Source organism: Myotis lucifugus, unplaced genomic scaffold (assembly GCF_000147115.1).
Source record: "Myotis lucifugus unplaced genomic scaffold, Myoluc2.0 scaffold_5, whole genome shotgun sequence".
Taxonomy (NCBI): Eukaryota; Metazoa; Chordata; class Mammalia; order Chiroptera; family Vespertilionidae; genus Myotis; species Myotis lucifugus.
In genome coordinates this window covers 20,110,003-20,134,581 of record NW_005871053.1, presented here as the reverse complement: position 1 = coordinate 20,134,581, position 24,579 = coordinate 20,110,003, and the positions used below count along the sequence as shown (strand labels likewise).

Genomic DNA, 24,579 nt, shown 5'->3' with positions numbered 1-24,579 from the left:
TGGGTACTACAAAAATGTGCTTTGACCAGAAAATGAAGGTTTCTGCTTTGCATGTTATTTTGAAGTGGCAGACAGTGTCGCCAGCTAGTTTTTAATGTCTGATTTTTAAGGATCTTGATAAAAATGTACATATAAATCTAGCTTTGTTAACAGGGCTTTAGAAGATGACTTGATTTCCTTGGGGAGGAGTATCTATATGGTTATTTTCATATTTGTAGTTCAGGAGTCATAGGTGTTAGCTTGGAAATGGTTTATAAGAATCCTTGTGATTCCCCTCCACCCAGGGAAGACACAGTTGTAGTCATTTCTCTGATAGTCCTCAGGTTTTACCTTAGAGCCTGTGAATGAGGGTGCCATGGCTTCAGCGTACCCTGTCAATATGGGGTGTTGTCCTTAGGGAGAAGATATATCCTATTTTCTCTTGCTTTGTCAATGTTTTGTTGCTGGAGTTTAAATTTTCGATAGGGTAGGATCCAGATCTTGTAACTTACTTGTTCTGGCCAGGGGACCCTCGGCTTCTTGTGATCTGAGTCATTTCCTAGTGAGGCCCAATTTGGACCTGGAACTCCCTGCCCAGGGGTGGGGAACATGTGGTAGGGGCAGCAGACCTGGTATTTGCGGCTGGGAGGAAATCCAGTGTGCCAGGAGGAAAGAGCGGGGGTTTAGTGCTAGTGCACTGGCACATGGGGCTCTGGGGTGACCCAGGGCATCGGAGTGGTCTGGCATGGGCACCTATGTGCCCTGACCTTTGGTGGCCATGTGGGTGCAGGGTAGACCTCCAGTCCCCTGCAGGATTGCCAAGAGAAGGCAGCACCTCAGCCCACAGGGACTTGCAGGTTATCAAGAGAGGGACTCAGGCACAGTTATCATAACTGAGTAAGAGGGTGAGTTAGCCTGTGGAATGCAGGAGAAAGAAATCAAGTTATTAGACAGAAGGTCAGGGCCTGTTAAGCAACCAGAGCAACTTGGCCTGAGTTGTTAAGTCTCTCTTATAGAATTTCTCGCTGGCTCGAGCCAGTGAGGGGAAGGTGGAAGGTGGGGGCAAGGGTCAAGAGGCTTCAGCTGTAGGAGAGGAAGGGCTGCAGAAGCAGAACACAGCAGGCCAGGCAGTCCTGAACTAACTTTAGAGAGCTTTCCAGCGCCCGAGTGGGTCACTGCACCTGTTTGTACATGACTGGATCTTGGAGTGTAAGTGGCATAGTCACCAATGACCTTAAAACAAGACAGAATTTCCTTTGGGAATCAGGAAATAGATTTCGTTTTTAGTTCAGTTTAGATTTTAAAAATCCAAGTATAAATCATAACCTCATATTATAGAACCACGAATTAAATTCATTAAAGTACAGTCTTTACTAAACCCAAAGCAAATCAAAACTTTTGCATGCTATTACTTATCAAGACATAAATATGAAGTTACCCAGTATCATTTCTGAAGGATTGAAGTTATTTGAGGTTAGGTTGCTTTAGATCAAGGAAAAACTCATCCTAAACTTTGAGATTCAGATAGGCACACACAGAATTTATTCTTTGGTTCTATAACCCATAGAGATTAGATTTTAAGATAAACAGAAGCTTGCCCTATTAATCACAGTATCTAACATTTAAACCGTTTTTTTAGAAGTGGGTCTCTCATTTTTAAATTTTATTGATATATTTTGAGAGAGAGAGAAAGAAATATCGATTTGTTATTCCACTTATTTATGCATTCGTTAATGATTCTTGTATTTGCCCTGCCTGGGGATCGAACCTCTGCAACCTTGGTGTGTCAGGATGATGCTCTAACCACCTGAGCTACTGGGCCTGGGCTGAAACCTATTTAAAAATAATTTTTGAGTTTATTGGGGTGACATCCTATATAATAAAAGGGTAATATGCAAATTGACCAAACAGTGGAACGACCGGTTGCTATGATGTGCACTAACCACCAGGGGGAAGACGCTCAATGCAGGAGCTGCCCCCTGGTGGTCAGTGCACTCCCACAGGGGGAGCGCCACTCAGCCACAAGCTGGCCTGATGGCTGACAAGCACAGTGGCCTGCCTCCGCAGCAGTGCTAAGGATGTCCCCTGAGGGCTCCCTAACTGCAAAAGGGCGCAGGCTGGGCTGAGGGACACCCTCCCCCTCTCAGTGCACGAATGTCGTGCACCAGGCCTCTAGTTGGTTAATAAAATGATACAGTTTTTAGGGGTATAGTTCTATAATACATCATCTGCACGTTGTATTGTGTGTTCACCACCCCAAGTCAAGTCTCCTTCCATCACCATTTATCCCCCTTTACTCTCCACTTACTCCCTCCACCCCCCCTCTGGTAATCACCACACTGTTGTCTGTCTAAGGTTTTTTTCACACAGCCCCCTTATCCTCTCCCCTCTGACAGCTGTCAGTCTTTGTATCTATGAGTCTGTTTCTGTTTTGTTTGTTAGCTTATTTTGTTCATTAGATCCCACATATACGTAAAATTATATGGTACTTATCTTTCTCTGACTGGCTTATTTCACTTAGCATTGTTGCAAAGGGTGAGATTTCCCGCCCCCCTTTTTTTGCGGCCAAGTTGTATTCCCTTGCGTAAACGTACCCCACCTTTTTTATCCACTCATCTACTGATGGGCACTTGCTGCTTCCATATCTTGGCTATTGTAAATAACGCTGCAAGAACACAGGGATGCGTATATTCTTTTGAATCAGTGTTTCGGGTTTCTTTGGATATATTCTCAGAAGTGGAATTGCTGGGTCATAAGGCAGTTCCATTTTTAATGTTTTGAGGTAATTCTATGCTGCTTTCCACAGTGGCTTTCCAATCTGCATTCCCACCAACAGTGCACATTGAGGGTTCTCCACATTCTCACCAACACTTGGCGTTTGTTTAAACCTTTTTTTTTTTGACTCCATAAGAAAGCAGGAAAACCAATACCTTTGGAGATTACAGAAATGCTCGGACTATTTTTAAAACACACTCATTTAAATGCCTCCCTCCCTAGGATCATCTGGCCTTAGGGCTTCTGGACAGATTGAACTGGCCCAGGGACAAGCCCATCAGTTGTGAGGTGCGGCGATGGGGGCGTGGTGTCCATACAAAGCTGCAGTCCCTCTGCTCAAGGAAGTTTCTAATCTGGTGAGGAGTTTTACTCACAAATCCCACAAGAAAGGGTGGATGAGAAGTGAGGAGTGGGTGAGGTTGGGAGTAGCTAGGTTCCAGATCAAAATGGCAGTGTTGAGGGTTCTGTGCCTCCTCTTGAAAGTCTGTCCCTGTGTTCAGGGCTACTTGAGACCACATGGAGATAGTGCATTGTAGTGCCCCCCCTCCCCCTTTTTTAGAACACTTGGGTCTTAGGGACTGAGGTTGGCCTTGTGGGCATATTCTCCCCATGGGTATAGTGGCTGGGGACCCAGTAAAAGTGAAATAACCTTTCTTCGTGCCTGGGGTAATCTCAGAGCCACTAATTGTACTGTTTCGAAATGCTTTGTTTTTGGTGTCCCTGGACACTTTTGGGGATTGAAAGGCTATTTAAACTCTAACAGCCTGTAATCTATGGTTTCGGATTTATAAATTGCCTCCCGTCAGTCATAGCTTCTCAGGGCTGTCATTGTGTCTTGATCTAGCACTTGCTCTCCACCCTCTTAATTTACGGTGACCTGGGAAACCAAATATTTCCCTCCTGCTAGAATTGTATCTAAAGGCGGAGTGAAATAGCTCTGGGGAGAGTCTGGGAAAGAGCTATTGGATGAAGCTTGCAAGAGATTGGGAAGTTCTCTTCTGAATGGTGCATGCATTCTGTCGCAGATTTTGGCAGCTGCAAAGACTAAATCTTGGTTCCCAGCTGTTTTCTGGATAGTTGAGGTTGCTAGCTTATGACTGCTTTCTTCTCTCTTTCCTCCACTGATAGGCAGATCTACTCTCCCACCCTTGCCAATTTTGGAATCGAAAGGAGAGGATGAAAGTTTTCTCAGGGAAAGTGAGAAGAAGGTGAATGAAAGAAAAAGCTGTGACTGAGGCAGGGGCTTCAATTATCTGTCAACCACTGTTCTTGAAACCTAAGATGTACCTGAGCCCTGTGGAAGATACGGGGAGGCGGAGGGGGTGATGATGGCGATCCTGCCTTCATGAAGCTTCATGTTCTGTTGGGAGAGAGAACTAATAGACCTGAAACCCTCAGTTGAAAGTGGTAGAGACTTTTTGCGTTGGGCTTGAGTTCAGAGAAAGTGACTTGAGTCAGGAACGTGGAGCCAGCAGTGTGGGGCTCCAAGTGGTAGGTGGCCGTGCAGTCCAGTATCCATGGGAGAGACCAGATACATTGGGAGGCCAAGGAGGACGGTGAGTTGATGAAACCCCAGTTAAGAAGTGGCAGCGGCGATGGAGAGATTTAGCAGGACATCTGGTAAGTCCATTTCAAAGGCAGAATTGATGAGGGTCCCAGACTGTGTATCGTGTCTGTGCGCTTGGTTAAAATGCAGACTCTTGGGCTTTTCTTTAGTTTGGGGTGGTGCCCAGGAATAGTCCAGGTCTTTCTGGTACAGGTGGCAAAGGATGAGTAAGGCAAAGCTGATTAATTCCCCCAGGAGAGACAGAAATCGGAAGGAGGCATCCAAGGTGGACAGCCTGGTTTTTGTCACTGTATTACAGAGCAAATAGAGAGCAGGTAACTAAGAATTACGGAACGTGGAAGCGAGAGCGAACGTAGCTCCTCAGCTGGAGATAGTGTTCCCGCAGGCAGTCCTCACCCTTCACCCAGGGACGCAGGCTCTCTTTCTTACCCGGTCATTGTCACATCAGAGAACATCATGATGCTAATAGAAATCACGTTCTGGTTCAGCCCTCCTATGAGCCAGCGGTTTTGTACCTAGGAGAGCTCTGTGCATTGGGCATTGTAACACCAGGCAGAAATCCTATAATGAGTGCGTGCTTTGTCACATTTGGTGAACAAGAAAATACGGATTGCCAGTAAAAGAACACACAGAAGCTGCTAGTGCTGTTATTAGACGAACTGAGAGAAATCATAGTGGTAAATAGCTTAGTAGTTTCTTCGCATGTGAAAGCCATCATGTTACATCACTTCTCACGTAGTAAACACTCGACAAAGGAATGTTCTTTACAGATGAGTTTTGATACCTCTTGCCAACTCCATGATAGGGGCCCGCCAGCGCTTACTTAGGTAGCGAACAAGCCAGTCTGTCCCCACTCCTGTCTTCTCCCTCAGCAGCGGGGGGGGGGGGGGGGGTGTGGGGTGCACCTCCAGGCCTCACTTTGCCCCAGAGATCTCACCAGCAGGTTGTTTCTTCAGTTTCTTCCAGCTCTTCTCTCAATCCATCTGTATGTCTCCCATCCTCCCAAGAGAAAAAGGAAACCCCCGAGGAATAGGTCAGGGGCTATGCATCAGAATCAGCGGGTCAGCCTTAAAAAGTACCAGCACCTGGGCCCCATGTCCAGAGATTCTGTTTCATCTCTTCTGGGCATCAGCATTCTTAAAGCTCCCCAGGAGATTCTGACGGGTGGCGAGGATCGAAGAAACACCTCAGATAGTTGACAGAGGTAACAGTACAGGGTACTAGCAGTACACCCGTCTCAAGGAAAGTAAAAGCCTCAGGATTTGACATGGACATTGATATTTTTAAATAATGCCTTTGGCCACTCATGCCTCAAGTGTGACCCAGATCCCCACAGAGTTCTCCTTCACGCTACCTTCCTTCTTTATTGGAGCCTGCTTCCTACAAGCACCAGCATTCCAATGAAACAAAAACGAGAGTGTTCTTTTATTTGCTCTAGGATTTCTGGGATATTGTTTTCCACCCTGTCTGCACAGTTGAGGGTGACGGGAGCCCCCTGACGAACTCGGAGATGCAGCAGGTTGTGGCGGAGTGCCTCCTGCACGCCGTCTAACCTCTCCAGGACTCGCTTTCTGGCGCAGCAGCATCCGTGCTGGGGAGCCCTGTCCACCGGAGGACAGACGGTCACAGGGAATCGGTCACATGCTGTGAACCATGAATGCCTAGTCTTTGTTTTGTGGTCTGAGGAGGCTCAGTGTTACATTTTTAGGAGGATACTTGAGAGAGAAAAAAATTTTACTTCTATTGGATAAACAACTTAGAAGTCTCTCTGTTCATCCTTGAAAGAGAGGGATGACCAGGAGGTAAACCCTAATAATTCTTCTCAAAAACATTTTAAGGTTGGTTTTTTTTTTCTTCTTGAGCCAATTGGAAATTAGATCTGAAAACAAAAAGCCCTTGAAGGTCTTCATTCAGTTAGTCTCTAAACTATTGTGTTTAGTTCCATAAAAATTCCTTCAGCAAGTGTATTTTGTCATCTTTTGCGTTTTACCTGAGACTGTTTTGTGGCCTAATTTGTCAAAACTTTCTTGGGCCCATGCTTTGGATTGTGTACTGAAAAGGCCTTGAACAGAGACATGTCAAAACCAAACGAGTAAAAAGTTCCATCTTTTTGCTAATTTAAAATAGATTCTGAAGGACAAAAAAAGGAAAACACAAGGCGCAGTTTCTCCCCTGCGTCCGGTCAGTGAGTGATGTAACTGTAGTTATAAGTAACTTCTCAAACACCACCCAGAGTTCCTCCGGTCCCCTTGACCTCCCTTTCTCCTTTCTGTAATTACCGAATACAGCCCTTAAAACCCATGTAGGACCAAACACAGAATGTAAGCTCTGTGATCTCATCCCCACAAAAACAGGCTGCAGGGACCATCCTTGCAGGAAGCCGCCTCGCCTTGGGACCTCTGCAAGCCCGTAATTTACAGTGGTGCCTTTGCGGTCTTAAAATCAGAAAGCACGCATCCCCTGCCCTACATGCGCTGCTGTAGGTGGAGAAGGGGCCAGAGAGAAAGGATGTGTGAACATGACCTGTGTCACTCGTCTGTGGGTCCTCTGGGCAGAGGGTCTGTCTGGCAGCGGCCATGTTGCGGCTGCGATGGATACCCTTTCCTAGTCTGCCCCTTGTGCTGGAACAAATGAGGAGCCCGCCTTCTCTGCTGAGGTGTGCTTTGTGGAAGGAGCTTGGCTGAGTGCTGGCGGCAGCTGGGAGACGGATGCTTCCCTCCCTGGCTGCCAGGGCCCTCAGCACAGCGGCAGGTGATCCTTTTTATCAGCATAGGAGGACACCTGGGATATCTGAGCTGCTATTCAGCAGGTGGTGCTGTCCTGCAGTGAAAGCTTCCATGCTGCCCGTGAGGTCAGCGAGCTGGCGAGGAAGGGGCCCGGGCGTGTGGAAGCCTGGGCAGCATGAGGAGATGAGGCCTCTCGGACGAAACTTCACACCTTGGACTCGGGGGACCACCTGGCTCGTGGCGGGGTCTCCTCTGCATCCTGCTTGAATGAGAGCTCCGCTGACTCTGAACTGGGGGGGTCGGGGGGGGGGACGGAACCCGTCCCAGGCATCACCTGGTCTCCTCCCAGAGCAAAGTCCTCCCAGAGCAAAGTGCCCCGCGTTCCTTCTCATCTTTGAAACCCTGGTGGGTAAGGGGGTGTGGCATCGGGAGCTCCTCATTAAACAGACTTAAAAGGGAGGAAAGGCCCCAGCCAGCCTCTGCATGCCAGAAACCTATTAGTGCTCAGGTGCCCTGCTAAGGGGGTTTGGTTGGCCCAAACCTGACCGCCCACGTTTTTGTCCTTTTTTGGCAACAGAGCCCAGCCGCGGACTTGGGTGAGGGCTGGGTTGTCCGTGTGTCTGAGCATGGACAGCCCCCTTGCAAAGGGACTTTTCCCAGGGTTGGTGTGGCAGTATGTTTCCCAGGGAAAGACTGAGTCAGTCATGGGAAACCTCTGGTTGGAATTCTTTAGTCAACACACACGATGGGGCATCCGCCTCTCCCTGGGATCAGAGCAGGAGGAAGGTGTAGGGGACGGCAGGTGAGACCAGCGCTTGAGAAACGGGTAGGAGGGGAGGTCAAGGCAGAAGGAAGCAAACGCTGGAACAAAGGCCCCAGCCAGGTGCTCTGAGTGCAGGGGAAGGACTGGTGACACCTGAGCTGAGTGTGGGGGAGGGTTATCTCCAGGGTGGGAGGGAGGTGTTCAGGATGAGGGGAAGGGGAGAGCTAAAGCGTGAAATTGGGGGGTGGGAGGCGGTGTTCAGAAGTGGTGAGTGTAGAGAGCTGGGACCTGTGAGGAGGGAGGCAGGAGGAATGGGAAGGAGTCATTCTGGAGAACCTCAGAAACCCGAGTGTCAGAGGGCTTCTTGGCTCCTTATCTTAAACCTGAAACATCTCATTGTGTGCTGGGCTGTGAACCCACCGGCACCCCTTAAGGAGAAAAACCTGAGATGGTGGCGGAGGTGAGTGGGACCCTTCGGTGCCTGGCTCCAGGCCAGGGGCTTTCAGTGAAGGCCCCAGGCCACCTTGAACAGAAGGTTTCAGGAGTTTTCTCGGGTTTGCCGGCCCGTCACCCTGCTCTTCCCTTGGTGAGCAGTCCGTGGATAAGCTGCTGTCTCTCCTCCCCACCGCGGCTTCGTGGGGACTGTCAGGAGGATGTAGCTGGTGTTGCACACTCTGCCGTGTGTCTCAGTGTGAGTGTGCTGACAGGCTTTCTGTTTCCCAGTTTCCCAGCTCTCTGTGGCCGGCTTGTCCGGAGCAACTTGGCCGGTGCCCCAAGGAGACAGCGCCTCTCTGTTGCGAGCCAGCGGAGCCTGGGGTGAGGCGAGGTGAGGGGCCTGTACCGACAGACCAGCCTTTCCCAGGTACGCTATTTTCTGAAAACTTTGAGGGCTTTGAGGGTAAACCTGGTTTTTATTCATACGAATTGAAGGATAATTTAAACACTGTCTGAGTTACTATGTTAAAGTCCTCTTGATAATATGGATGCTTCAGTCCATTCTTTTAAGACCTTTCTAGTTGTACTTAGCTGTGCCCACTTCAGGGCTTTTTGGTCTCTGTATAGTGTCTAGCACAGTACTTTCCCACTGAAAACATTTCATGGGTGTCGAGTGAATGATTTACTATCTTTGGCCTACAGTTGGCATACATAGAAGCACAACTGATCAACGCTGTTCAGATTTTTAATACAATGGGGCCTTGACTTAGGAGTGTCCTGACTAATGAGTTTTTTGAGATACCAGCTGTCTCTCGGCCGATTTTTTGCATTGAGTTGATAGAGTAATTTGAGTTAACGAGCTCCTTAACGAGCTCGGTCTCGGAACGAATTAAACTCGTAAATCAAGGCCCCACTGTACCGTCAGACTGGCTGTACATTTTTTATCGTTATCATGCTCCCGTTCCCCCTTCCCCGTGAGGAACTCTGTGAAGTTTAATTACGAGCCCCTCTTTGGCTACCTGGACACAAACAAGGGGACATTGACAACCTGCCTTACCTCCCTGCGCTTCCCCGTGGCTTTTCAGGGTCACACCAGTTACAACGGGCACAGGCTCTGCCTCCCGCCTGTTTTGCAGGCCGTCCTGTAACTCATTCCGAGCTGTGTGGTCCCCTTCCCCCAGGTTTCAGGGAGGATTTCTGTTTGTGTGGCGTTAGGAACGCCAGGGCAGTTGCTGGCCTTCTGGCCTGTGGTTTTCCTGTACTGCAGCCTGACCTGTATGTTGCGAAACAGAAGTGCCTACTTCAAGGGATCTGGTCAGACTGGAGGTTCCTGGTGGGTCATTTTTGTTGTATTCATCTTTTATTTGCATTCCCTGTCTCCAATGTGTAGCATGTAGTGGGGTTCAAATATTTCCTCCTTCCTCTAAGCCAGTGGTTCTCAACCTTGGCTGCACATTAGAATCACCTGGGAATCTTTTTAAAATCCTGATTTCTGGGCCTCATCCTCCGGAAATTCTGTTTCTTTGTTATGGGGTGGGGCCACAACATTAGTAACAAAGAAACAGAATTTCCGGAGGATGAGGCCCAGAAATCAGGATTTTAAAAAGATTCCCAGGTGATTCTAATGTGAAGCCAAGGTTGAGAACCACTCGGCCTAAGCAGAGAGAGAATTGGCTGAGAGCAGTCTCCAGCCCCATCTTAAGTGAGCACAGCTTGGAGGACCGTCCTCCTGTATGCGCAGCTGCTTGCAGTCCAGGCAGTGGGGTAGGAATCCGAGGACAGAATGGTTAATGCGGGGGAGGAGGGGGCGGCACTGAAAACCTCACCGGTCCTTTCTCTGTGCCTGTTGGAAGTGCTCCTCCACAGGAGGTGGGCGTCAAGGTTAAAGCTGCTTCCAAACCTCTGAATTCTTGAGACGCCCATGTGATACGCAGGTGCACTCTGCCACGTGTCTGGTGTGGCTTGCTAGCAGGATTTCCTATTCTGCACTCACCCCTCCTGCCATGCCCTGTTCATCCATGAAGAACAGAGCAGCCACATTGCTCCCCAAACTTTGGGGGTGGTCCTTCCAAAGGCAAAGCTTCTCCACAGGAGCCTGGCAAGGGCGTACATACCAGAATCTCCCCTGAAGCTTTAGAACTGGGGATACTGAGACGCGCCCAGGTGTGCCAAGTTGGAGTTTCAGGCGTGGAGAGGGAGTCCTTGCTGGGTAGGTTTGTTTCTTTTTAAAGCTCCTCAAAAGACGATGTGTGTAACTACTTGAAAAATATTTGTCTGTGGAATAGACTTAAAAACAAAAACCTCTTTCTTAGCCTGAGCAGATGTTTGGGGGGGAATTATTTTTGAACTCTCCTAACTAGTTTCACCAGTTTATACTGCCAACCCAAACATTCCCTTGTTGTGCCATAATTTGCATCGCAGAACCATTTTATAACTTTAATTTAAAATTGCCTGTGACAACACTTTCTACGGTTGTAAGTATACAAGGACATTGAAGAACAATTTACTATATTTAACAAGAGCTTAGGTTTATTTAGAAATCCAGGTGGGAGTCTGCTCTCATGGAATTTTACCAAAGTATGCATAGATTTGCATATTGAAGCCAAAGCCTTTTGACCTGTGGTAACACAGTTCTGAAAGTAACATTGAAATAGCAATTTAAGTGTATTGCCCTTAGAGATTTTTTTGGCCAGGACATTTATTTAGTAAGTTATACTTTTTTTTTTCCTTCTCCAGTTTTTTGGGTGGCAGAGAATTACCTAATTTTTCTTTTCTCCTTCTCTGGGACCAACTTTAAGTAGGTAGGAGCTTACTAGGAAAGATAACTTTAAATGGTTTTTGTGGTTTTTAACTAGGTCCCTTTCTATGAAAGAAAATCTTACAACCCATTCTTGGGTGAGGTTTTAATAATATGATGGGTTTAATGGGAAATGGGGAGTTTCTATTTTGAAATCACAGAATTTTGCCATTGAGGAGGCACCTTACAGAAGACCTATCATCTGGTTTCTAAGGCCGAACGTCATGGAAACTGCTCTTGTGAAGGTCACAGTTGGCCTCTGATAGGACTCTAACATGCCTTTCCTGCAGCGCTCCTCATTTGCAACTTTCTCCTCTGGGTTCCTGTGCACCATTCTTGACTGCTTTTCTTTTCCTTTCATTTCTTCCTAGGTCCTGCTGTGTCTGCCTTTACATATTCCCGTTGCCTGGGCTTTCATCCTTGGTGGTTTTCTTTAGTCTTCTCAGCCTCTTTGGGGGACCTCAGGGCTCCCATGACTTCAACTGCCACCCACATGTTAATGGCCCTCAAGTCTCTCTCTGATTCACCCTCATCTCAAGCAGTCTTTTAGGGATTTCTACTTGGATGACTCATATGTTCTCTTAACTTGTGATATCCAAACTGAATAATTTATCGTCTAATTATTGCCTGTCTCCTGACCTGTAACCCCCACCCCCTGCCCCCAATCCCCTCATCCCCATGCTTCTGTCTGCTTTCCCACTTGGGTCATTGGCACTATTCAAGCCAGAAGTGTGACTCATCCTTCACCCTCCCCCAGTCAGCCCCATATTTTAATTGGCGATTCAGGCCTATCATTTTAATGTCCCAAATAAGAGAGGGAAAGGCCATTCCACTGACATTTTATTATTATGGGCTTTAGAGGTTGTACTTGGGCCTATAGCAGCAGCTCTAACAACATGAGACAATTTTGACTATTTATGTAGTTTATATTTCATGCTAAGCATAGTCCCAGGTACTTCTCACGAGTTTATCTCTAATATTCACAATGATTCTGTGGTATATTATCTCTGTTATAAACGAGGAATCTAAGCTTCACAGAGATTAAGTTATAGCCCAGGATCGAAGGGCATGTAAAGCACAGTGGAGGATTTGGGGATTTTAAACCTATGGGCTGGTCTGCCTGACTCCAGAGCCTTCGCCATCAGGAACTGCGTTGTTTTAGACTGGTGAGTAGGTTGACTTTGTTGAGGGCAGGAGCTGAGTCTTATTCATATTGGTAGTGTGTCACTATACTTTTTTTCTCACATAGGAGGTGCTAACGACAAGACCCTTAATGGCAAAGCCACGATCCGTGTCTTCATCCGGGTTCCATCCCTGGCTCTATTAGCTGAGTGTTAGCTGTGCTGCTTGAGATTAGGGTGGTGGGATCATGCTGCCGTGTCCTCAGAGGGGTTTTTATGAGAATCAGAAGGGATGGCATAAGGCAGTGGTCGGCAAACCGCGGCTCGCGAGCCACATGCAGCTCTTTGGCCCCTTGAGTGTGGCTCTTCCACAAAATACCACGTGCGGGTGCGTACTACAGTGCGATTGAAACTTCGTGGCCCATGTGCAGAAGTCGGTTTTCGGAAAGGAGATAGACGAAACAACTATACAAGACGAGTGTGGATGGGAGAGTTGGAAGGGGTCGACCTCAGTGAACGTACCTCAATCAGATTGAGGACGTTTTTAGCAAAGGCCAGCTTAGGAGTACCCTAATTAAGTTAATAACAATGTATCTACCTATATAGTTTAAAAAATTTGGCTCTCAAAAGAAATTTCAATCGTTGTACTGTTGATATTTGGCTCTGTTGACTAATGAGTTTGCCGACCACTGGCATAAGGGAAAGTGCTTTAAAATTCAGGGATATCTTTGGGAAGTTCTTTTTCGTTGTGGACGTCAGTCATTGGCCCACTCAGGTGCGCCTCTCTGAAAGGTGGCCCAGAGGATTCGTGTTTTGTTTTCTCATAGGTCTCTCCTTGTGTCCCATCCTGAGAAGAAAACGCTGTTTGCTTTCCTTCATAGCTCTCCCCTTCCATCATATTGTGGTAACAAAGTTTGTCTGAGGAGAGGGTCCCCTTTAATGAATACATAAAACCAATTTGTCATTGTGGAATTTAGAAATCATTTAACCATTCTGCATCTATATTTTTATTTTATTTAATTTTTAACAGAATTGCCCTGTAACATTTGGGGTAATGTGTATTTTATAGGGTTGTTTTAACTGCAAAGTGACGGAGATAATGATGATGGCAGGTCCTTGGTGAGGAGTGGCTTTTACTGCCCACATTTAGTTATCACAGGCCTACATTTTCAGATCTGAAAGGCTTAAGCCAGCCTCTGAAGACAGGATTCAGGAAGAACTCCTGTGTGATGCAAAGGAAGGGAGGAGGGTCTGAAGCAGGAGCGGCATCGTCATCAGCTGGGACTTGTGAGAAATAGAAAGTCACACATAAAGTCTCCATACCACACCTGAAACTCAGAGACTCTTAAAAAGCCCCACAGATGACTCTGATGCACTGTATCTGGGCTGACGTTAGAGAAACCAGGCTGTGGGCTTTGGAGCAGTCCCGTGGGATAGTGAGGGCCTCCCCAGGATGGTGGGAGGGGGTGGAGAGGAGATGGATTTGGTGGGACTTAGTAACCCGATTGACATTTATCAGACAAGGACGGAGGCCGTGAGGATATAGAGGCCTTGAGTCTGGTGGGGCACAGGCTGGTGAGTGGGTTTTGGAGGTTGGGGGACGAGGAAGATGAGCTGAGTTTTGGATGTTGAGTTTGTGTTGCAGGGGTTGATGCCAGCAAGCCGGGAATAAGTGCTGTCACGTAGCACAGGTGAAACAATGGGGAAGCAGATCTTTGAGCGGCCTCATAGAGCTGGCAGTTGAAAACATGGTGTTAAGATCTTTTTTTGTTTTGTTTGTTTGTTTTTTCAAGGAAAGTGGTAGAGAGAAGAGAATTGGTTTGGAATTGGGTATTTGAGCTTATGGCATCCAGTTTCTCTTTCAGAAGGCTAGGAATAAATGTTAGGAATACACGGTGATACAGTTTTAAATAAAACCAAATGACTGCAATAACGTTGGAGTTTTGTCATAATGCTGTCCATAGGCCCCATGCTGGCGCAGTAGAAACTGGTCTTACGCATCATTTCATCTTGGGAGCCACGGTCTGTGTGCCCAGGTTGGAGTTCTAGTGTCTTTCTCCAAGAGAGGAAGTGGAGTGCAGTGGTCAGGGTGCAGGTGGCCAGGGCAGGCTGCTGGGTTTCTCTAAGTCTCAATTTCTTGACCTCTGTCAGTGAGGACAACTATAGTTCCTACCCCCTTCTTGTTGTGAGGACTAAACAAGCTACTTCGTAGGGAAAAACTTGGCAGTGCCTGCCACAGGGTCGTTTGTCTCCACCTCTGTTGGTACTTCCGTGGTGGTTTGTTGGGCTGGTGGGGTAAATTTAGGCCTTCGATTTGTAGCAGATTTACAGTATTGAGAGGAGGTAATTTTCAGAAGTCATAATATAACTCTGAGTTGGAGATGCAATGTCTTTGTGGTTTTCAGTGAATTATCAGTCCATTGCAGTATGGGCTTCATTCGGTTTGTGAGAAGGCAGAAAGGAGTTGGCTTGGGAAGTTTGAGTGCATAAAAACAAGGACCAGATCTTTGAAAACTTTTATTTTATATCCAGCTTTGTTGCAAACTCACATATCCTGTTGTACTAGAAAGATGTTTCACTGAGACCATGAAAACAGTACATCTGTGCGACATCTTCATTAGACCTCGAACAACTTCACATCCATTGTTTCTGATTCAAAGGCATTCAAGAAACATGTGTTCCTGTTTTCCACTGGGTTTTAATTGGGTTTCCCCCCCTTTAAGCGGAGGCATTTGGACCACACACTCATATTTAGGAAGTAACTTGGTAACTGTGCTACATGTATGTGTACTAGGACCCTTCTCCGTTTGGAGACTGTAGCTTCCGAAACTCGCCACCCCACCACCCCACCCCCAACCTGGAAGAAAAGTGGCCTGTGTGCACTTGTCCGTGCACGTGAGGTTTCTGTGCCGTTTCACAATGCCCATGCTGTTCCTCAGGGCTGAGCCGTGTCTCATGCCGTCTGTGTGTGTTAAGAGAAGTGGTGACAGAGTCCATGATCAAAGGTTTCACTGCAGACTTACTAAGGACTTTAATTGAGCCTTTCACTGGGTTTTACAGAACAGACATCTGATGTTCATACATGGCCTGTCACATAACTTCTGGTGTAAAGCTTGAATGTCATAGGTTTGATTAAAATTCTATGGGACTACTAAAAAAAATAACATCTGTAACCCCAATACCTAGGAATTAGCCTGTAATTTAACATTTAGCAGAAGTGCTTTTTGCTGTTGGGCCGGGCTTGGGTGCCTTCAGGTGAGTACAGAGCGACCTTCCCGGCTTTTCTAGAACCACACAAGGCTCACGTCTTTCTGGGAAGTTTGGCTGCTGCCACAGCTGAGACAATGAGCCAGACTTAGGTCATTTTATGAGTCTAGAAAAAGTCTTATGCTCTTGCAGCTGTTGTTGTAGGCCCTAACCATGAAAACAAAACCCGTCTCGGTTACCCAGGATCCATGGGAAATTGGCAATGGCCCAATGTAAGTTCATGTATTTTGGACTCTGAATTATATTTATAAATCAGGGCATCCCCGGATTTAGGGCAGGCAGCTGGGAAATGGCCTGACTATACCGAGGCCGTGGGGGCGGGAGAGGCCAAGCCTTGGGTACCACCCTCGTTAGGAAAGTCCGATCCAAGTAATTGCTCGATCTTAAATATTTTTAAAATAGGTAAGGAGAGCATCCCAGAAAGCAGAAAAACCAACATAAAATATACCTGTCGCAAATATTTAACCTGGCTTTCCTGTTTTTATATATTGTCTCCCTGTAAATTTCCACAGGTCTTTCTCCTTCAAAACCAGGCTCATTACTGTCGGTGAGTTTGTAATTGGCGGTGATGGACTTTCTGGTTAAATAGAGCTTTTACAGACTATTCTGAAAACTAATCATAGGGCTTGGCATGGGCTTGCTAGGAGTGGTGCATATGTGGAATACTCAATCCTGCTTATGTTTGCCAATCAGTAGATTACTGTTTAGTGCTCTGAATGTCAGTGCTTCCGTGAAGGGGATAAAACTGAGCTACTGTTTCTTTAGAAGCACGAGTTATTAGCCGAGCTCTTGGCAGGTCTGAGTAATCGTTCCAGTGAGTCTGACTCTGATTCTCTGGGTCAGGGACCCTCCCCCTGGGGACCACTGATGGACTGCACTGGATGGATGGGAATTTGGATGGGTGGAAAAGATTTTACATCTTCCTTTTCACTAACCTCTCGCCAAAATGTGGCCTTTCCTTCAGTCGTGAAAGTGGGCAGCAAACCATGTACTATCAGTAGCACCTGGAGCTTTGGCACACAGAAATGAGATTTTTGTATCACATTATTGGAGGTAGTTTAAACTATCACTTATGCCTATCACAGCCTAGAAAACTACAGTAGCTGTTAGACCTGCAGCTGCATCTTGTATTTTGTGCATTAAGAAGCACACATTACTATTATCACAGATTTCCTTTTTAAATAGTATTTTGATATCTGTGTTTCAGTGTAATTGATTTTTTTTGGTATTCATATTTTTAATGTCAAAATCATTTCTAAGCATTCTGACTAGAGGGTCTAGGATAGGTTGCTGAAGCAGTTAAAAGGCTGCAAACTCTTGCCTTGAATGGCACTCTTGTATCTTTGTCATCATGCTCTGAGACTGGATTTGTTAACTTAAAAAATAAGTAAAGTCTTAGCATACTTAGCTTTTGTTTCCTGGCATAACTTGCCTTTGACTTTTATCATCTGGAGCTCTGGTATTCCCCACTTTGGGGCGATCAGAGCGAATGAAAAAATAAAGCCATTGTCCATTCCCATGCGACCTTTCTCACAGGCCCCGGTGGCAGTCCCCTTTAACTCTGCTTACTGCCACCAAATGTGTATGGCCGGGAATTGTTTCCCTTACAAACTTGGGATAAAAACAGTGATGTGTGCGTTATTTGCTGTAGCCATGTGAAGAGAGGATGCTGTGTGGCATGTATAAATTTGATTCAGCTCTTCACAGCAGGCATACCATAATTTATATGTAAAATTCGATGTCTAAGGTTAAAACTTTATTACATCTATTGATTGTGTGAAACTGCCCAGGGAAAGAAAGTTTGGGCACCAGGCCATTCCTTACCCCATCCCATCGCCTTTTAACAAGCTTCATGCAATTCATTCAGTAAGAAACAGGCAGAAGAGGGCAGTTTTTTGAGCTCCTCTTGAATAACAGAGTTCCTACCTTCTGGGTAAGTGTCAGGATTAGGGGAAGCATTGCTCATGTGAGACAAAGGTCTCTGCCCCAAATGATCTTCCCCATGGGCAGTATGGCACACCTCCCAGTGTTCTGGCCGTGAGCTCAGGAAGGGTTTGCTCATTCTAGAATGTATTTTGTTGCATGGTGCCTCCAGGCCACACACTGACAACTATGTAGTTTGAAAGAACTCTGATAAGTTGTATGCTAGGAGAACTTAAGAAACTGAACAGCAGGTGTCTCTCAATAGAAGTAAATTCTCTTTTTAAGGATAGATTTGAGGCGTGGGATGCTGTTCAGGGATAGTGTATGTGTGTCCAAAGATGATTTTTTCCCCTACATGGAGGTTTTGTCTGTGATCACCTCACCAGGCCCCTGGGAGCTAGTCTCTTTCATTTTTATCCAACAAAAAGGAGGCATGGGATAGGGATTGCATGGTTAGGCTCTGGAGCCAGACTACCTTGATGGGCACCCTGGGCTCTGCCCCTATGAGCTGTGCTGTGTGACCCTGGGCGTGTCACTAGCCTCTCTGTGACTTTGTAGAATGGAGATATTTATAGTACTGTACCTTCTGCAGAGGATTAAATGACTGTATATACATATAATGCTTAGAGTAGAGCCTAGAATATAGTTAGTAAGTAGTAAGTTAAGTGATGGTGGCCACACATTAGAATCACCTGGAGAGTTAAGAAACAAAACAGAAAGCCTGCATGGGTATGGAGAACTCCCATCCTAATGAAATTAGGGCCCGGGGGGCTGTAACCTGTTCAGAGCCTCGTGGGGAGTCGCTGACAGCAGCGGAGGAGGGGTTTGATGTCTTGTATTCGGGCTGTAAGTGAAAGGTCCGTCTGTCAGCTACAGAAGCAGGAGATCTCTCGGTAATGAATAGCTGCCTTTCACCGGGCATCTTTGAAGTCGTCTGACCTTTTTCACTTTGAGGCCAGATGCAGTGCGATTTTAAAAATTTAATTTCTTCAGATTTATAATACCAGACGTCATTCGGCTGGCATTGATTGACCGAGGGCCTTTTAACACTTTTTGAAAAATGGACTTTCTGACATGTCCTCAAGGTCTCTTCTCCTCTCAGTCGAAAGGCCTCTCGCCCGGCCATAGATTCCTCCAGGGGCTCTTTTTTTCCAACTGCGGCGATGGTTTACCTGCTCCTGTAATTACGGTGGTTTTATGAGCAAGAAATAGTTTCTCCCTTAAAATATAACACCTACAGGGGGAAGAGATCTGAAATTGTCAGTCAAGTAGCAGAGAGAGCAGTGTTCCCATTAGAAGCATCTGTGGAAGGCAAAGCTGCTTGCCCAAACCATTTTTTTTTTTTTTTAGTAAAGCCTCCTCCTACCTCCATTCGGGGAGTTATAATTGATACACAGCAAGAAAGTGGTCAGTGTGAGTTAGAAATCAGAGCTCTATTGTATGATACAAGCGGAAAATTCAACAGGAAGGAGAAGGGAAAAGAGAAGAGCATATCAAGTGTGGTGGTTATGGAGCTCAGAGCCATAATGAAGGTTGGGACTTGGGTCTCCAGTTGTTGTAAACCTGACGCTGAGGAGCACCCTGAGGCCCTAGTCATGCCCTCCACAGAGCGATGTGGGAGAGGATGGGACCACATTCAGAGACGGTGGTTCATCTCCAAACCGGAGGTGGCTCTCCATGAGCTTTTGGCCTTACGGCCCCCAGGGCCCAGAGTTGATGTTGGCTTTCTCTCAGCTTTCCTGGGCTGGGTCCATAACAACTACAGTGTCACCCCCAAGCAGAAGCCACCTTGTTTTTGAGGCTAGTATTCTGTGCTCTCCTGATCATCTGTCTGTTCCCCTCTCCCCCAGGTTCATCAAGGACTTTCAAGCCAGCCTGGGGTTCAAGTCCCAGCTCCTCTGTTCATTGTGTGACCTTGGGAGAGTTGTCAATCTCTCTAAACTTATCTTATTTATGAAAAGAGTATTTTATAGAGGATATTTTGAGGATAAAATGAGATTATATATGTATGTAAAACTCTTCATCTTACCTGACATGTAAATGAACACTAGTTAAGAGGATAGTGGTTGATATCCCAAATCCTGCCTCCTGCATTAGCATCTGAATGATCCCTCCCCAATCAAGAATGAAGTTTGACTTCTTTGCTTCCAACAACCCTCACTTGAGGACATTCTACTTTACCAAACCATGGTATTAGCTATCGTGTGGACTTCGTCATTTTCCGGAATTGTTCCACATCCAAAATTCTAAAGTTCATTAAAAAGGACCAGACTTTTCCATCCACTGCCCTGACTGAGTTTGCTCTTTGATGTCTTTAGGATACCATCTCTGTTCTGACTGTCATACCTCTGAAGGGCCTCGCTCTCTTCCTGTTCAGCTTTGATTCCTTGTGCTGTTCATCATGTATAAGCCACGTAATTTTGACCATAAACTTGAAAATTAGTACTTGGTACCAGAAGAATTCTTAACTATTAGCCCAATCCATTGTAGGAGAGAATTGCCATTGGTTTTGATTTACTCTTCATAACAACCCTGCTGCTCATTCATTTAAAGTTTGTTTGTTTATTTACTTATTTATTTATTTTAGTGTTTGTTGTATCTTATAAGGTGCTTTGCTAGGTGCTATAGGGATTTATAGAGTTCAACATTTTTCTCTGTGATTCTAATTGGTAACCATGTATCAGTACGAAGTGGAATGTGGTATTAAAGACATCTTTTGACCACCATGGCCTGTGAAGGCTTTATGGAGAAGGCAGTATTAGAGGTTGGTTTGCTAAATTCCTTCACAATATACAAAAAGGGCTCTTGTAGCCAGAAGGAAGTATATTCTTCATATTTTCCTCCAGAAGGAAGTATATTCTTCATATTTTCCTCCAAAAGTGAATTTCCTTTTTGCCAGGTAGTATTTCAAAATGAGACCGTCTCTAAACAAACTAGGGAATAGTCATTTTCCAGAAACTTGAAAGACCAGCTTAGGGGAGTCAGATAAACCTCATCTGAGGATATGTTTTAATTGACTTTGAGAGAGAGAGAGAGGAAGGGAGAGAGAAAGAGTAAGAAACATCGATTGAGAGAGAAACATCAGTTATCTCCCATACGTGCCTCGACCGGGGGATTGAACCTGGAATGTAGGTATGTGCCCTGACAGGGAATCAAACTCTCGACATTTGGTGTACAGGGCGATGCTCCAACAAACTGAACTACCTGGCCAGGGCACGAGTCGGATATTTTAAAACACTTTTCCTAAAAGAATTTGTGTATCTTCCTAGAGAATATCTTAAATATAGGTTGAAAGTGGTTTTAATCTAATAGGAAGTTTCCACTTAATTTTGTACATCAGAACTTAAACATTTAAGTTCAGTCTTCCTGCCCCAGATAGTGTTAAATTTACATCACTTCTGACTGTCAATTGACTATGCTTTTAATAACTCGCGTTCACATCTGAAGTCGTTTTGCCTAAGGCAAACCTAACTATAAAGAAAAGAACAGTAGAATGAGAGGTACAATTTGTAGAATGGGTTTGAATAAAGACCAAATGGTTGGGCCTATGTGTCTTAGGGAATAAATTATAGCCTAATGATACCATATTTCCCAACTACGCAAATTAAGCAAAACCAAAGGCTGATTCTTTACTTATTATCACAATTGCTTTCTGGTTGCTTGATCAATAGTCCACTCTCCTCTCCCACAGCTTTTCTAGACAAAGCAGCTGAATCTCAGAGAAATTCAGTGACCGGTTCCCAGTCACAATGCTAAGGCCAGGGCTATTGGACTAGGTTTGTTGATTCCTAGACTTTTTCCACCATAGGGGAAAAAATGTGAGCAAGACCTCCTGGAATTTCAAGTATTCATCAAGAGTTGGTTTTTCCCAGCCTCTTGGGATCTCTAAAAGAATGTTGAGATATGGCTCTTGCTTTCAGGAAGCTTCTAGAATGCAGTTTCCCGTGAATTTCCACCCACCAGCCAGTGCCCCCTTTGACAGCATCCCTCCTCCACTTTCCAATGTGATCTCTATTCTGCTTTGTTTTCTATTATTTGCTCTTTTCTGTATTATTTATCTTGTAGGTTGTTTCAACCCCCACTGCCACCACCTATTTCCTTTCTTTTGAGAAACACTAAGGTTGCTAATGCAAAGAATAGTTCTGAAGGTAGATACAGAAGACAAAATTATTTAGATGTCTCATACTTTACTTACTGTGTTGAGAAAAAAAATGTCAAGTCCCTAAAATTGAGGATGTTTTCGATGCCTCTTCCTTCTCTGGAAAAAAAAATTCTTTAAAATTATGTACATCTTGCCCTAGCCAGTTTGGCTGAGTGGATAGAGTGTCAACCCGTGGACTGAAGGGTCCCAGGTTTGATCCTGGTCAAGGGCACGTACCTGGTTTGTAGGCTCAATCCCCTGTCCTGGTAGAGCTGACTTCAGGAGATAACCAATCGATGTGTCTCTCTCACATAGATGTTTCTCTCTCTCTCTCTCTCTCTCTCTCTCTCTCTTCTTCTTCTTCTTCTTCTTCTTCCTCCTCCTCCTCCTCCTCCTCCTCCTCCTCCTCCTCCTCCTCTTCCTCCTCCTCCTCCTGCTCCTTCTTTTCCTCCTCCTCCTTCTCCTCTTCCTCCTCCCTTTCCATTCTCTCTAAAAAGAAGAAAAATAATTGGATGATTAACAACAACAAAAATTATGTACATCTTAGTTCCCAATGTTTTCACTTGTAAATATTGCTACTCTGGCTTTGATTTATTTAGACAAAACAAGAGAGACCCTTCAGAGACGGCTTTGCTCTGAGGTCAGATGGATAGTTTGGTGGGAGAAGTTCTTTCAGCTGGACTGTGCATAAAGGAAGTGTTTATTCAGGATAACTGGGTAAGAAGATCTTATTCTTACCGTGAGTTTTAAGGTTGATTCAGGTGTGGACATGAAGGGATTTTACGAAAGGCAGCATGTTCCTCCTTCATATCCCACTGCCTGATGTCACAAGGATTTATCTGAGGTTCCTTGCATTCCTTGTGAATGAGAATATATAGGAATGTTCTTCGTAACTTATAAACTCCGATAAGTGTTGCTTAATTGCTTGATTTGGAAGAAATCTCTCATCTGTGTTCATTGCGCCTCATTAAATCTGTCAACAAATATTGAAAACAGTGGGTGCAAAGCCTGTGTTCTGCCTTCCGTTTGTATCTATTAACCAATAAACATAGTCCCTACCCTCAGCTCAGAGGTTCAACTTGGAATTGTATAAACAGGCAGGATGGCAGTCCAGGGGAGGAAAATTTTTAATGCTTTTGCTAGTCTGTGATTTCAGACAAGTTGGTCATGGTAACACTAACTGCCATTATGATTACTTATAGAATAGAGTTTGGCTTGCATTGAATTCATCCCACTGTTTTATTGAGGCTAATTTTTATTATATTTTATAGTAGAGGCCCGATGTATGAAAAATCGTGCAAGAGTAGGCCTTCCTTCCCCCGGCTGCCGGCACCGGCTTCCCTCTGGCACCCGGGACCCGAGCTTCCCTCCTCTGGCTATCGGCAGGCACCCGGGGCCTGAGCTGGCTTCCCTCGGGCCACCTGCAGGCACCTGGGACCCGGGCTGGCTTCTCTCCGGCCCTGGCTTCGTCAGGAAGGATGTCCGGTCTAATTAGCATATTACCCTTTTAATATTATAGATATCATGGTAATCACTGTGTAGAATGCTAACACATAGGCACATGGGACATTGTGCCTATCCCCAAAGTCTTTATGCGTTAAAGAAGAAATCCAAAAAGGGAAAGTAAGCTTGATAGTTGATTTAACTTCTGGGGCTTTTAAAAGGAAGACTCTGTGGCATTTGGGAAAGTTAGATGTTGCATGATAGTAGAGAAATAAGGAAATAGGGTGACTTCAGATCATTGGTCTTCAAAGGGTAATGGCATGTCCTCACATTTTACTTTATTTTAAATGAATATTATAGGAAATTCTCTCCCATTGGTTAATTTCAGTTGTTGGGACCTAGAGGCTGGTCGTTCCTCTCTTTCTCAAAAGTGTATAACTTACAGAAATGACAGCTGAAGTTCTCTGTTTTTTTTCAAATATTTTAAGTATTCAAATCCAATCATATATTTATATTACTTGCTATCCTAGAAACTAAGGTTTTATGGGTAGAAACGGAGGAATTCTATTTGGCCAGCATTTATTTGAGGTAAGCCTGTGTATTTTGGTCCATACTGTAGTTAAAGTGAAAAAGGACACTATTTTTTACATTTTATCCTATAATGCTTGTCTGTAAGTGCTTCCTGACCTTATGTATTGTCCTCAAGCAGCAACTCGATAGCTTCTGGCCACTCCTTTTCAGTGTGTTGGGCTTGTCATTTAATCAGTTGGGTCTGAATTACTGTGTCTGGAAGGCTGGTTTGCATCATTTCTATTTGGCTGACTTCTGTGGCAGGACATTGTTCTCCCTTTTTAGGGGAAAATGATAGTAGTTGACGTTGCTGTGGAAGGGATGTGTGTGATGATGCAGAAGGTGTCATTCAGGGAGAGCCTGCCGGCTGCCTTCATGACTGCTTCATGGTGGCATTTCCATTCAAGAATCTACCACTGCCTTCCTGTTGGTATTCATACTGGGGTCAGAAACTCAATATTCTCCCATAGATGGTACTTTGCAAAGTGACTTGCTTTAACAGAACTCATGAGAGCTTTTGTTTAAAGTCAGGACATCCATTTATTTATTCCCAGAATGTCTGTCATCGGGCCAGGCAGTTGTGTGGGGTTGACTGGGCCAGCACACTCAGCACTGTTGTTAGGCTGAAAAGGAGCCAAATTATGAGGCGCTTCTCAGTGAACAGTATCAGGACAAGGGAAAGTAGCTGTGTGATGCCAGTGTTTAATAGCACTGGGCTCTGCAAGCCTGATGGGTCCCCTTCCAGAATGTGATGTGGGGTGTGTGCTTATAAGGACATAGTGTGTGTTTATAAGTGTCAGATGGGCTTCTCTGGACTCTATGCCGCCATTGTCGGCCCTTCCAGCCCGTTACTATAGTTGTTCTCTCTGACCCCACACCCCCTTCAGGTGGGCACAGTCTTTAGGTACGTTGATGGAATCAAGTTTCAGTTATGTCATTGGGACTCCTGGTGACTTTGCATAGCTCCACTCTGATCTGTGTCAATTTTAGAATTTAACTGACTGGGAATAGTCTTATTTTTCCCCGTCCAGGTGTGTGTGTGTGTGTGTGTGTGTGTGTGTGTGTGTGTGTG

At 45.4% G+C, this 24,579-nt stretch overlaps 1 protein-coding gene across 1 annotated transcript in view; it reads left to right on the top strand.

The window, feature by feature from the left end:
- Nucleotides 1-24,579, top strand: part of TANC1 (tetratricopeptide repeat, ankyrin repeat and coiled-coil containing 1) — a 233,453-nt gene that overhangs the window by 51,672 nt on the left and 157,202 nt on the right. The window contains 1 exon segment of the mRNA XM_023745748.1: nucleotides 8,534-8,672. The gene's annotated coding sequence lies outside the window, so the exon portion shown is untranslated.